The sequence below is a fragment of the Molothrus aeneus genome, chromosome 1, assembly GCF_037042795.1.
Source record: "Molothrus aeneus isolate 106 chromosome 1, BPBGC_Maene_1.0, whole genome shotgun sequence".
Classification (NCBI taxonomy): Eukaryota; Metazoa; Chordata; class Aves; order Passeriformes; family Icteridae; genus Molothrus; species Molothrus aeneus.
This window is the reverse complement of record NC_089646.1, coordinates 71,310,266-71,322,409: the sequence shown is the minus strand read 5'-3', so window position 1 is coordinate 71,322,409 and position 12,144 is coordinate 71,310,266. Positions and strand designations below refer to the sequence as shown.

At 43.2% G+C, this 12,144-nt stretch overlaps 1 protein-coding gene across 3 annotated transcripts in view; it reads right to left on the bottom strand.

The window, feature by feature from the left end:
• The window catches only part of RNF152 (ring finger protein 152), a 57,646-nt gene that overhangs the window by 26,924 nt on the left and 18,578 nt on the right, over positions 1 to 12,144 (bottom strand). Inside the window, exon 1 of one of the 3 annotated variants that reach the window (XM_066559357.1) lies at positions 4,815 to 4,883. The exons of the other annotated variants lie outside the window; for them this stretch is intronic. The gene's annotated coding sequence lies outside the window, so the exon portion shown is untranslated. Of the gene's footprint in view, positions 1 to 4,814; positions 4,884 to 12,144 lie in introns of those variants that run through there. 3 annotated transcript variants of the gene reach the window in all.

Genomic DNA, 12,144 nt, shown 5'->3' with positions numbered 1-12,144 from the left:
AGGCTGAACTCTTACCAGTAACACTGGGCATGCTTAACTTCTACTAAGCCACACAGCATAGCCTAATTAGTCCAGTAAGTCTTTTTAAAAAAATCCACACGACCTCGGTTCTTACACTGAGTCACTTTGGAGACCAGTTGAAACAGAGCCCTGAGTAATTCTCTAAGATCAAGAGCAGACTGCATTACTTAAAGAGGACTGGATCCTAACTAAAACAATCACATAAGCCCCACCATCTCACCTCCATTTTTTCCCCCTCTTCTGTTTTGAAGGCAAGACACAATTTAGTGACCTCCAACAAGTAGCCCCTCTTAACTACACGGCCTCCTATATCTCTCAGAACTACTTTGTTAGTGTGCTGATTAGTTGTAACACATGCTATATGCACATGGAATGCTCTCCTGCTAATGCAAATTGCTTTGCATGTAAACAGAAAATGCAGGTGGGCCAAACCACTAACTGCCCAATTCACAAGCACAGACTTCATACTCTCAAGCTTTCACATGCATATTCATTTCAATGCAATGAAATGTAAAACCCCTTTAAGAAATGTGCCTCAAATCTAAAGCTTTCACATTCTTGAGTCACTAAAAAGTGAAATTAAATTATTTTCAGGTAGTTCTTAATCCCATGTTTCACTGTGAAATCACAGTCACGTAACTTTACTGAAGCTATGCCTGTCCAGCACATCTTTTCCTGCACAGCAACATTTGGTCTGGAATGTGACAAAATACAATCTCCATCCACCACAACTGCATCGCCGAATTTCCTTGGAGAGGATGCAAACCAGCAGCATTCCCAGCTCAGTGTGTTTTCATGAAGAGAGCAGTGAGCTTCATCACAGCTGTGCCAAAGTCACTATGTCCACAAAAAGAAACGCTTCACTGGGTTTGTATCCGGCTACAGTCTCTCTCACGGAGATATGAAAATGCAATTTCACTATAAAAATAAATACAGTGGAGTGAATAATTTCTTGCACTGGGCACATGGCCATCTAATTTCACTGCTTCCAAAAAGCCACTGTACTAAGACCTAGGAAGCAGAAAGTGGGTAGACTGCAGGACCCTGCTGCTCTAGCTCTTTCCGATTTGCCTCAGCTTTCCCGGGGAGTGCAAGGCTTCCAGCATGGTGTCTGTGCCTCCCAGATGCTGAGCATCCTTTCTCAACAGGTAAGGGCAGGGGCAACTCTCTCTACTGGTGCAAGATCTGTAAGGAGGCATGCAGTGGCAGGCAAGGCACGAGGAAAGAGGGACCCTTGATCTGTGATGAAGAAGAGCTAAATCACCAGCACGCATCCTCAAAGTAGCACAGAGACCTGTGTGGTTTTGGGAGAAGCAGCACACCTCCTAGTCTTTCCCTTTGATAGTACAGAACTACTTTGCACCAGCTTTTTACAGCAAAGGAGTTCACATGAAGAAATTTTGCCAATACCTGGAGTTTTGTGCTTTACAAAGCTAGCAAAATCCAGTCAAAAGACTGACAGAAAGTGTATGAGCATATTCTAATTAAATTTATTTACATTATGTACTTCTCATACAAAGCACCAGCTACCAAATACATCACCCAATAATTCAAAGAAACCTAATAAGCAGTTTGAGATTCCAGGTAGTCTGCTGAAATTGCTACTCCTACAAACCTCTTTCTTCTTAATTTTTGGCTACAGAAGGTAACATGCCAGCAATCTATCTTAGAACAGAAGCTGATGAAATAGGGGCATTTACAAAAAAAAAAAAAAGCAATACAATACAGTTCATGAACCCATTTGCTTACCAAATGAACATGTTTAGCAATCTCCTTTTATGCAGCACTAAAGAAATGCAACTTGCATTTCTTCTATTTATGATTTTTGTGACTTGAAACCTTTTCTTCTTGAGCTAATGTCTGGATGGCTCCCAGTTTTCACTTTGAGAATATTCCAAGAATATTCAAGCACCAGATAGTCTAAACACATGTCTCCTGACACACAAGACTAATCCCCGCTTCCTAGGTGCACTACAACCAAACCACAGCTCTGTTTTCAAATGAAGTTGATTTTTAAAACCTCTAAAAATGTACTGAAATAAGGCCAGCAATAAATTTGGCATTGCCTTAAGGAGGAATAGGAGTGGTCAGTCCTCTTTGTACTTATCTCCAAATGTTGACAGTTTTGTGGGCTTTTTTCCTTTGTTTCTTTTGCTGTAAAGCTCAGCTGGGTTAAACAATTGCCTTCAATGTTCTCACCAACACAGGAGAAAAGGGGAAGAGCTGATGCAAGAAGCTTTTCCTTTTGGGCAGTCCGGAGCTTTCAGTGCTCTGGCATGTAGGTTTCTGTCTGCTTGGAGCTTTGAATGGAAAACACTCATGAGATCCACAGGAGGTCACAAAACACTGCCAGGAATCAGATGCAGGTAAGATGCAATAAAGAAGTAAAACAACCAAACCCCCAAACTATCTGCTCCCTTATATTACTTTTCTTTTTTCTTGCTTGCAAATCTTGCCACAATTGGAAAAATGGCAAGAAAAGAGAATGTTAATGTGGTCATAGAGCAATTACTTAACCCACATTTTGAAAGTACAGTCAAGGATTTTCCTCTCGTGGAAGAGACACATTTCACACAAAGAAGCTCAGAATTTTGGTCATGTCTGGCAGTACTGAAACACCCAAAACCAGTTTCATCCACCTAGACAACTGCATGCATCCCTTTCACTGAACAAGCAAGCCATACTGAAATATAAAAGGACCTGCATCTTAAGATTTACCAAAGGGGGAAGCTGATACATCTCAGAAGTATGCAGCACATCACACCCATGACTTCAGACCCTCTTGAGGCAGTCACTGCTTTTGCTCAGACACGTGTCACAAAGGAAATGAAGAAGACAGACTCCCGAACTGTGATGTAGGTCAGGACACTCAAAGAAGTGCACTGCACACTTCACAACTAAGAGTTGCCACCACCTCTAGTCTAATTAATAGCAAAAAAAACCCAAAAAAACAAAAAAGAAAAAAATCCAAAAACAAAAAACAAACAAAACAAACAAACAAACACAAAAAAAAAACCAAAAAAACCCAAAAACCAAAACCAATAAGCAAATTAATTGGACATGCCTATTCAATACCCTAGACTAGCTTTACATGAACAGCAACTGTGGTCTAAGTTAGAAAAGGATATGCAGCAGCAAGAAATTGGAAAAGTAAGCCTATGTTTATGTACCACCAGAATATGAAGTGGAATAACTTGCAAAGTTACTGCAACTTGGTAAATGCAACTTTTTCATACAAGTAAATTTATATAAATCACTGATTTTTTACCAGCCTATTTTTGGTAAATCAAAAACATCCATATATTTTGGTTTTTTCCTCCATACATACATGTGTGAATGCCCATACAAAACATCTTCTTCAACCTTTTACTCTTCTCATTTTGCCACCAAGAGAAACACAGAAGAAAGAGGGTGAGAGAAGGAAGCAGAAAAGAGGAATCTTTTTGTATTTTGTATTTAAATTTAAAAAAAAAATAGGTGAAGTACATTTCTTTGCATAGAATTTTTCTGGTTTGGGAAAAAGCATTTTCCATTTGATTAATTCAGTCAACTAAGCATGTGACAAGTACCAAGAACAAATAGTTTTGTACCAAAGAGCCTGGCCCTTTGATTTCAGCTATTTTTAAAAAATGGGTACTTCTATACAAAGAAAGCCAATCATCAGGATATGAAAATCAGATCCTCCTGCACTACACTGCTGATCCACAGCACAGAGGAGCATCTAAGCCTCTGTGGACTGCATGCCATGGCTGCCTTTGCTCCCATTTGAGAGCACAGGACACAATTAGCATTTTCCAGCTTCTCCTCCCCACTGCCACTGTGGAACAATTAAGAGTATGAATGAAGGTCTGAGCAGCAGCCCTCATAAATTACACACACACAGAGATCCTTCTGTTTGAACCCAATCTTCCACAGGTCTCTAATGAGAGCCATGAACACCGTCTACTAATCATCTCATCAGTAATGCAAATAACCATCTTGACCTCCCATCAAGTGCCTCTCCAGCTTAAACACTGTGCCCTCAGACTGCACAGCCCTGGGTGCCAAAGCTGCCGTGTCCCACTGGAAGAACCTCGGCATGACAATGCTCTGTACATCCCACAGCCTGCGGAGCACAGCCACACACCAGGAGCCAAAGCAAACCCTCAGCCACTTCCATCCCTGGCTCTGCACGCCCCCAACAGCCAGGTACTGCACAGGCAGGGATCGCAGACCTCAGAGGACGCCTTGCTCAGCTGTGGCAACGCATCTTCAGGCCCCCTAAAACAACAACACAGAATGGCTACAGCACAGGCCTGGCAACTAAAAAATGGAAACATGACCTTGTTTTTGACCCCCAGGGACATCACGCCCTGCTCTGGGGATGCCACAGCAGTGCTGTTATCCTGGACAAACCTCAGGCTCATCCTATGCCCCCAGGCCCATTTCCACCCCCCATATCTCCTGCTGCTGAATGGTCCTTGATCCTGGTGCATCATTGGCCATGCCTAAGACTGTGGATGGACCCTGTTAGAGCACTTGGAAATCAAAATGAAAAGAAAGGCATTCTTTTGTGAAACATCATTACCACCCTGCCAGCAAAGTGTGAATTGCAAGAGCTTCCAAAATAAAAATAAATGTATTTGTATTAGTTCCTCACCCTTGGCATCAGGCCAAGTTCTGCTAGTTCTCATAACATTTACAGGGAAATTGGCATACACAACAGTGCAGCAAACAAAAGGAAATTCTGTGAGAATCAGATTGAAACATACCAAACAGGGCTTTGATACCACAAAAGCAAAGACAAGCTTCACCTGGACAAGCAACTTGCAGCTGTAGTCACTGACCTTAACAGATCTACCATGGCAGAGGGAAGAAAACAGGCTCCCAAGCATCTGCAAAATAGCATATTTCAGGTTTTCTTTTAAATAAATAGATTTGGAAAGTATTGCTAAGGGGAAAAAAAAAGCTTAAAGGATTTAAATATTCCAAATAACAGTGCCAGTACTTCAGCACCTCTGGTTCTGCTGTGGCACAGCTCAGCCCCTGCCAGCAGGTCCCTACCCCACTGGAAGGAGAGCTGGGCTTCCAGTGCCACTCTCAGCAAATTTCTACTTTCTAAGCAGCAAGCGCCTGAACAAGAGAAACCCTCCTATCAGCATTAGCAGCTGTGCCCACAGCATAAACAGCATAGGCTTGTACACTGCAAAACCTCAGCGTTTGCTTGTATGTAAACAGCACACTTCTGGAAAGGCAGAGTGAATATTTTCAGAGTAAACACTGCAAAGATTTTGTGTCCTTTAGGATGTCAGAAAGCCACTGTGATCCACTGCTCATCTTCCCCACTTACTGCCTGCTTAGCTAAAGTGCCTCCAGAACTCACAGGGATCACAACCACATCTCACAAGCCTATTTTCCTCCCTGAGACAATGGGAGGAACTTTTCCTCTTACAGCAGCCCAGCTCCTTGGTGTGCTACCCTGCCTAATGTCAGCTCACAGACATTATAATACCAACCAGCTCCAGAGCAGGAAAGGAAGCCAGAGGAACAAATTTCTAAACCTCACCACTAGAATGGCAGCTGCTGCCCCATGAAGGTAAGTAGGGAGAAATGGGGGAGGCTCCTCACTGCCCAACTGGATCCCAGAAATACTTACAAAGGTATGAGAGAGATGGAAGAAACACATGCTAAAGCATTGAGGCAGAAGACCACCTCCACCCCTAATTATTCATTTTCAGAAACAGAGCAGCCCTCCAAGACCCCAAAGATACCTTCCCTTATGCAACTCCACCTGCAGCTGATGGAAAAGAACACTTGTTTGATGCAGATGCCAGGAGTTTGAGACTAGGACTTTAAATTAAAGAGCCCACGCCTGAAAGGTGTCCCATTCTCAGCTTTTGACTTGGGAGGAAGCAGGAGGAGGCAAGCAAGAGGACTGATGCTTTCTTTTCTTAACCACCTACACAAGTACTTTTTCAAAACATGTAGAATTATAGCATGTTATGTTTGAATAAAGTAGCCTGGGGGGAGAAGGTCTCAGTAACAGAGAAAAGAAAAGCTAGGAAAAATACTACAAAGAAAATTGGTTTATTTAAAACCTGAAGAAAAATGAAACTTAGAATAGAGTGTTTCGGTCCAATCCTGGATGAAGCATACTCAAGTAAAACACCTGTCCAGAAGAAAACCTCATGCTGCACAAAACTGCTACTTGAAGACTGAGCAGGAGGGCTTCATCAGCTGAAAAAGAATCTCCCTCAGGTTAAAGGCCAGCACTGCTGGTCACCCACCAGCCAGGCAGCTTCACCATCCTCACTCCTTTCCATGAGGATGAAGGGCACACAGAGGAAATTACAATAAAGTCTAGAACCTAGGTACCCCTTACAGGCTTGAGGACCTTGACACCACAGGTGTTTGCAAGAGCCTCTTTTTTCTCTAGCTGCATCAGGACAGTACTTCAGATCTGATTTACTGTCTAGACACAGCATACTATCACACAGGACAAGTGAAGAAGACTGAGAGCAGCAGAGTGTGGAAAACAGACTGGCCCAATCTTTTTCTTTCTTTTAAAACAGTACAGTGTGCAGTCTACATCAACATCCTCACAAAAATGCTTGATCTGTCCTGCACCTCAGAAGCTGGCTGCTGAAAACAATCCAGAATACAATTAAAACATGGATTCTGTTAACTTTCACTTCCCTCTGCAATTTTGTAACCGTCTCATCCATCAATTTTGAAAGAACATTAATAGTGGCATCAGCTGGCTCTCCACCTCCTCTGCTGAGCCAGCCTTTTCCAACCCCTGTCCCTCCCTCTAAGCATCTGACCACAGATGCTGTGAGGAAGAGGACAGGAGGGAGGCAAACCAGGGGTGGAGAGAGGCCAGCAGGGCACACCTAACATGGGGGCCACCCCACAGAGGAGCTGGTTTTTTCCCAGGGGAGCTATTGCAACTTACAGTGCCTGAAGGTCTGCCTAAACATGCTTACTTCAAAAGAAAACCGCACACACAAAATAGAGAGAACAAGGTTCTATCAGGGATTAAGTGAAGCCTATCCAAGCACAGCCCAAATCCTAGGCACACAGGCTCACCACCACATTACATAGGCTGGAGATGCCGATGCAAGTGTTTTTTGCTGTTTACTTTCTCCCCCCACAAAACCTGTCCCTCACCTCTTTAAGATGTGTAGATGTCTCCACTGATACACACCATTTCTCCCAGTAACCTTCCAGAGGCTTGACAAAATCCCAGGAACCCCAAGAACTTACAGGTAATAGCTGAAGACCAGTCCCATGTTCCTGTTAATTGTCTCTCCTCAAACACATGAAGTTCAGTAATCAAATACTGGCTTTTGGACTTACACACAGTGGCAATGCAAGGAGAAAAACCAGCTGGTGCCAGTTTTTAGCATCTGGCTTATTAATTATTTTGTAAAGGTGTACAATCCTTGGAGTCATCTGAAACTTTTAAAGACACTCTGACATTATTTTATTAATCTAGTTTGACATGGTTTATAGTGATCATGGCCATGATTCATACCACAAACTCCCAAGAACACAAGTCTGACTTTTAAATTATTATCATCCCAAATGTTTCACTGCAGGTCAGCCTGGTCTGTTCCAAGACCAGATTTGTTGGCAAGCATATTTTCTTTGCTGGTACATCCACTTTTCCTCATCTAGTAAAATGAAAAAAAAATCCTAAAGTTCATAAAGAAAGCCTATTGTTATGGTCATTTGAACACAATCAGAAATTGTCTACGTCGTCCTCTCTTGCTGCTGTGCCCACCCTCCTCCCCTGAATAAAGATGTAGGAAGAGACTCGTTGTAAATTGGTCAGAAGACAGAAGTGCAGACATTAATGACTTGCTGGAACAACAGACACCACTTTTCTGGAAAGCAGCCAAGTTCACCAACTTGCATTTCAGCTGGAAGCTCAGCCTCCAGAACCTGCACACTCTTTCTTGCATTATCATGCTGCTATTCATTTCCAGAAAATAAAAAAGCATGAGCAACTAGTGTTCCTCACTATGAATTGTTGCAATTTCAGTATCATATTTCACCCCATAGAAAGTAGGTGACATCAAGCAAGACTGCATACAACAAAATACTGAAGAACAGGGTGGAACACAACATATTCTTTAGATATAAGGTATAAATAAGGTATAAGGTATAAAGGTATTTAGATATAAGGTATAAATAGAGTTGGCCTAAAGCAGCCATTTCCCCATTGCTTGATCTCAAAGTATCCCATAGTAATGGCTGTGGTCTAAAAGTAAGGAAGATGAATCTTTTAAAATGCTTCAAGGGCATTGGGCTGGCTTTCACCTACAGTTTGAATAGGCAAAAATTACAGATCTACACTAGAATCAAGATTGTACATATCTGGGACCTCTGGAAAATTTTAAGTGGCACCAGAAACAACAGGCTAAAGTGATGTTACTCGAGAACATAGAGAGAAACAGATGGCATTTGTTAGGGGAACACAGAAACAGAGGGGGAAAGGAGGGAGGACTGGGAAGGGCAAGTTTAAGAGGACAACTAGGCTGCCTCGCAGTGCAGAGCAGAAGAGACACAAGTTAGAAAGGACTTGGGAAGCACCAGAACTCTGCCTACCCCATCCTTAACTGGGATCTGAGGATATCCAGACTCTGTGCTGCAAAGCCCCCCAGTACAGCACCACACAACCTGCTGAGCATGTCTTCGCACTCCAGCCACTGATCACCATCCATAACAAACAGGGCTTCCTCACCAGGCCTTATCTCATGGGCTAGAAATTAATGTTACATCCCAAGGGTCTGTGCTCTCTGGATGACTCAGGCCACTGCAGATTCACATGACAAGGCCTAATTTTTATTTATCTCCTGCTTTTCCCTTTGTACAGTTATAAAATTAAACCTAGCTATGGTGTTTTTTAATACAAAGACTGCAAACTTGGTCACTTCAAAATTAGGAGGTATCATGAAGACTGCCTATACAACCTTCACCCCACCTCTGTATATATCTGCACTGACTCCAATTCAATGATCACAAACCATTTGAGCTCTAGAAATAAACTGCTTTCAAAAAAAGGAAGTTAATGTTGTGTGATAAAAGGAACAGCTATCCCTCAAACTCTGCCTCTCTCGGTGAATGTCAGAAACATTAGTGAACAAAGCAATGCAGGAAGCGGGAGACAACCACCTTGCATGAGAAAGTTGGACATAGCACCTACAGGCAGGAATTACCTCCTCCTGGGCTTCACACTTAACCTTTTAAGAAGATCAGCAAGTCTCTGAAACCAGTTTTCTCTTCAGGTGACCCCTAATGGGGCGGTTCCACGCTCAAGGCATTTAGGGCTAATCTACAGACACCAACAGCTGAGGTCAGCTGTCTTTACACTTCCAGCAGATGAACTGCTACATCATGCCAGGTATTCTGGGATGAGTGAAAAATAAAACCATACCCAAGTACCTCTTTGATGTAGCCAAAATTGAAGGGGTTTCAATCTCCTGAGATTGATTTGTTCTTCATTCTTCAACTATGAAAACACAGACAATACCTGTACCGGATATGCTGCAAGAATAACTTCTCCACTAGAGAAAGCCCTCCAGGAAGGAATTAGCAACTGTTCAGTTCAAGGTCTGGGTAGGGTGTAAACTAAATAGATGTAGAGACACATGGAGAAAGTAAATGTGGGGAAGAGAAAATGAATTATGCAGCAATTACCTATCCAGTGAAAAAGGGACTCTGTGAAAGGGAAAAAATGACGCAATTACAGAATTAAAGATTGTATCATAATGCAGATGCAAAGGGGAGTTCTGCAACATTAGTCCTGGAACTTTATTGCTTTTGTCCGCCTGATTTTGTAACCCCATTGTTCCCCTGATATCATTATTTTGTAAGCAATTGAAATGCAACACAATTATGTGATCATATGTTTGTATCTTTTCATCATTAATAACATGTGGAACAACCAGCAGCCTCTGCTCCCAACATGATGGATGCCTCCAGCAAAAGGCTGTGAACAACTCCCTTTCTTCCACCTTTATCTGAGGTAAAGAGCAGGGAGAAGAAAGGGAGCTTTTATGCTTCAATTCCATGTACAAACATTTGAGGATTTTGGGGTTGTTTCAGAGGACAAAACCAACACCAATATCAATCACCTACCCTGAAGCTGATTGTCACAAATCAGATTTTATGAACAGAGGCACTGAGCAGCTGATGTGCTTTGCCCAAGGTCAGAAGGAAAGCTCCCAAGGCCTGGATCCCAAATGACCCCACTAACAGCCTTTTGCCCAAGCCACTGAATCCCACCTACCTCCACAATAACACTTTTTAAAGTGTAATCATTGCTCCTAACTGCAGGTCAGGGAAGAAGCCCATCATCTCTAGGCTGTGTTTCTGTGTTTGTGGGTAGATGCAGCCAATGAGCAACTTCAGGGAGAGCATCAGATAAAATACAACTGGCAAGCGAACATTACAGCTGTATGTGTTCATGCTGAATGATAATTGTTATATTGGGTCTTTTAAGTAAATTACCTTGCATACATCCGACTTCAGGCCAATTGCCAACATGTTTCTCAGCGTCTGGGTCACCCTGCTTTGTGAGGGAAAGCAGCTGCAATAGCAACAACCCAACTTGTTTTATTTGCAAGATGGCATTAGTTGGCAAGAGGCAGTGCGCCTGACACCATGCTCCCTTATGCATGCTTCATGCTTTTCAAAAAGTCTTCTTTGCCTTTCTATGTCCCCAGTTGCAAACACACACCCAGGCTTTCTTTTAAGTAATACTTTCACCTTGTCTGTGGGGTGCTGGCAGCTACTACCACAAGCTTTACGTGATCTTGTGCACCTAACAAAGCAAGTTTCACTTCTGTCTTTCCCCATCCTCAGAGAGCAGAGTTTGCAAAGCCTGGAGCTATCAAATCCCTGAGGCGCAGTCATTCAGAGCCTGCAGTGTCCCAGGCATGCAGGTCACACCAGCTCTTCTCTGTACATATCTTTTGGAAAAGCTCCACCATGGAAAAGTCCACTGTGGTTGGTAATGGAAACATTGCAATCCTTCCTCCTTGGCATGCATGCCTCCCTCCTGCTCAGTTCAGTTTAAAAGCTAACAGAGAAAGCACTGCACCATCCCTAAAGGTATAGGGGTAGCACAATACATCTAACAAGAACAGGCAAGATAACACCACAGCCATGTTTTACCCCACATCTGCCTGCTTCAGGATTTCTGAAGCTTGGGTGGCTGGCACCTTCAGACGAGGGACCTGCAAAGCCTTGTCCAAGCCCAAGAGTCCATTCTACCACAGTCACGTACCATGCCAAGCTACCGATGGTCAGAGATGGTGTTTATGGAGGGGAAAAGAAGTGAAGCAAGAGATGTTCTGCTTCACTAAGTGACATATTCCTAACAGTGTAGAGAATTACACTTGGATGCCAGAGATGCCCAGGCAGAGTTTTTGTGTGGGGAAAGAGAATAGCATTTTGCCTCATTAGCATGACTTGATGCTCCACATCCTCTGTAAACCATGATGGGGAGCCAGCTATACAGTTCCTCCCTTCACCTTATCTTGACAGATGCATCTGGTTTTATCTAGATCTATATGGGTGTTTGAGATTTACCTTGGCCCTCTAAGGTGTCACATAATATTTTGACATTAGAGCTACCACACTGGTGGTCTCTGCAGGGCCATGCTCTATGCCCCACATCAACAGGTATGCATCATCTGACAATTAGCAGCAACAAAAAGAGTATCAAAATGCACAGTGGGTGAGGAATTGCATGTGCATCCCATAAATGCTCAACACCTCTGACACTCCGATTTCTACTGTCAATGCTTGTCTTTTCCTTCAGTTCAAGTATGGAAGAAATGTGCTCACCACATCCAGCACAGCTATACTTGTGTAGCACAGACACAGCCTGGGCGAGGGTAAGTCTGATTGTCTTAGTACAATGGTGTCCAGATTTCAGAGGCAGACCCCTCAAGATAGCCATGCCAAACCAGCTGCATCCATACTGGGATGCTCAGCAACACACAAGCATGTCCCTGACATCCCACAGCAGCACCTCAGCCCAAGTGCACACCTACCTAAAGTCACTCTGGGGAGGGAGAGGACTGTGTGGGAATCCGAGACTACATCCACTCACAGAAGCTGCTGTGGGAG